The sequence below is a fragment of the Octodon degus genome, unplaced genomic scaffold (genome assembly GCF_000260255.1).
Source record: "Octodon degus isolate 3935 unplaced genomic scaffold, OctDeg1.0 scaffold00023, whole genome shotgun sequence".
Taxonomy (NCBI): Eukaryota; Metazoa; Chordata; class Mammalia; order Rodentia; family Octodontidae; genus Octodon; species Octodon degus.
Window position 1 is genome coordinate 20,034,269 of NW_004524599.1, and position 2,743 is coordinate 20,037,011.

A 2,743-nucleotide genomic window follows, 5' to 3' on the forward strand; every position below is an offset into this window, starting at 1 on the left:
CGGTTTTGGTTTTGGTTGTTTGTTTGTTTGTTTTGATGGTGCCAAAATGTCTATTTGAAAAGTATGGGGTAAGTGAGTATGGGATAAACCAACTGTGCAGAGCAGACTTGGGCCAAATACAGAGAAAAAGGATAAAAGCAAAACAGAAAGTGCATGCCATGTGGGTACAGGCTGCTGTGCAAACTCACCCAGTGGCTACCATAAAGTCTCTCTAGATACACAGTAAAATTTGCTGTGGTACTTTCTTTCATCTTCTGCTCTCTGTTAACATTTTGGCAGAAGCTCTTGAGTATATATTTAAATATGTGTAGTCTTTATTAATATTAATAATAGCTATCATTTATTGAGACATAGTCTTACAGGTTTATTTTCTGGCTGTTCAGGTGGATTATTTCATGTAAAAGTATAGATGCTGGTCCAGGGACATAGCTCAGTGGCACAGCACCTGCCTAGCAAGTGCAAGGTGGTGAGATTGATTCCCAGTACCAGAAACTAAATAAATAAATAAAATATATAGATGCTATATTTGGAAAGGAAGCACAATTGGTGGAAAAAATAGTAATGCTCTCAACATTACAAATAAAGAGGGAAGAAAATAGTGAAAAGCAGAAATTAATGATAAAATAAGTGTACACATTCTTCCCTAGAGCTTTTGTACACAAAGAGCTGTGCTTTGACTAGGGCCTTTCTTCAGTCTGCTCTTGTATGTTACACTGAATCTGCGTTTTTCTGCCTTCAGGAAAAAGATGCCAACTGGCTGCATGGTCCACTTGTTCTCTTAGGTCACGTGTCCTGCCTTAACCAAGCAGTCTGTTTCAAAGCAGAATTTTCTCGAAGTCCAACTGAGAAGTTGATGCCTGCAGACCAAATAGGAGCTGCACACTGGACGGGTCTGCCCAGGGGCAGGGCACTGCCCGTAGGCACAGCAGACACTGCCTCACACCTGCGAGGACCTGAGGCACCCAGTGGAGCTCACTGAAGCTCAGGCCCCCAGGGCTGTGGTGGAGAAGCTGCCGTTCACTGCTCATGGTTTTCAGCTTTAGAGGTAATGAAAGCAGCAGCCTCTAACTGTAAAGTGGGTGGGAAAGAGATCCCCTGAAAAATACACCTCCTCAATAAAGCAAATGCTGACCCGCCAGCCACCCTGAAGTCACACCAGCACATGCACGCTGGAGGAGAGCCTCTAGACGTCCTCCTTGCAGAGACCATCGGTGTAGACCCACATCCCATTCAGCACAGGAAGAAATGTCTCATGCGAGTAGGGAATGTGCCGCAAGCTTCAGCCACCTGTCGAGTCTCCAGTGGGCAGCCTTCTCCCCGAACTCTTGTGTCAGGACACAAGCACGCTGTAGAGAAGAGCCTCAAAGGGCTGTAAGCCTTGGCAAACATCTGCCCTGGAGAAAAGCACTATGGGCGTGAAGGGGCCGCTGTGGCCCAGTTGTGTTCATCTACCCAAGACTCCAAAGGACACCACATGAGTGACGTGGGAGAGAAGACTTTCAGTTGGAAGACAGTACATGTTACCAGAAAGCTCCTAAGTGCAAAAATGTAGGAAGACCTTCACGAAAAAAATCCTATCAGAAGCCCCACACTAGAGCCAAACTCTATTCCCGTTAGTGCTTTCAGGATGATTACAGCATTGGCTTAGTGCTTAAGGTCCATCAGGATCCTATCTTGGAAAAAGCTCAATGAGTGTAAGTAAAGCCTTCAAAATGGAAAAGCCTTCAATCAGATTTCAGATTTTACCAAATACTGGAGAGTCCACACACTCCTAGGACCAATTCAGGAAAATCTTTTGATGAACTCTACCACATATTACAGGCTATAACTTAATAATAAAATATGAAGGCTGGCCAAATAGCTCAGTGGATTAAAGTGCCTGCAAGCAGGCACAATGGCCAGGGTTCAATCCCTAGGCCTGCCTTGCCAGCCCCACCCCCTAGGGCGCACTGGGACAGCAATTGAGACTGGGCATGGTGGCATAAGCCTGTAATTCCAGCTCTTGGGAGGCTGTAAACAGGCCGATCACTACAAGTCCGATCTAGTATTGAGACTCTGTAGCCCATTCCCTAAAATACAGGGGGGTTTAAAAAATATATATATATATATTTTATACATTTTCTTTTACCTCTTTACTCACATCCTGATCCCTTGTGGAAACTGGTCTTCTGTTCCATTTTGATTCTGAGGCTTTACTTACACTCATATATATATGATGTATGTTACAGAATTTTTTCAATATTAAGGAAAAAATGCACATGATCACTCTATAGCATCATTATATGGAATTAAGACAAGTGTTGTTAGAAAAAGAATGTTGTTCCACTTCCTGGCAGAGCTGAGAACTGAGGTCTGTGACAGATCGTGAACATTCAACTCTGCTCTTCATTTTCTCTCCAAGAGAGTAAGGGGAAGTCCATAACTCCTGACAAGCTTGGATAATTCAAACATCATGTACTACTTTTTTGTTTGGAATTTATCGTGATAATTAGAATAATTTTTGGCAATAATTTAGGTTTTGATTCCTTTAATATGATAAAATGTCACTTTTTACCAGACACTTACATTCTCATTTACTTTTAAGGTTAAATGGTCTCTGAAATGCTGCGAATAACTGTGTTCTGGCAAGCCAGTTCACAAAATTTCTATCTCTGTTAAAAATTAAAAATTCTGTTTTTGTTTCTTTGAGACAGGCTCTTGCCATGTAGTTCAGGCTGGCCTTGAATTTACTTTGTAGCTCAGG

The 2,743-nt window shown here is 42.5% G+C and overlaps 1 protein-coding gene across 3 annotated transcripts in view; it reads left to right on the plus strand.

The window, feature by feature from the left end:
* The window catches only part of Zkscan8 (zinc finger with KRAB and SCAN domains 8), a 24,852-nt gene extending 22,989 nt beyond the window's left edge, over window positions 1–1,863 (plus strand). For all 3 annotated transcript variants that reach the window (XM_023712100.1, XM_023712097.1, XM_023712098.1), the window contains one exon: window positions 740–1,863. The gene's annotated coding sequence lies outside the window, so the exon portion shown is untranslated. The remainder of the gene's footprint in view (window positions 1–739) is intronic.
* Window positions 1,864–2,743: the final 880 nt, after the last annotated feature.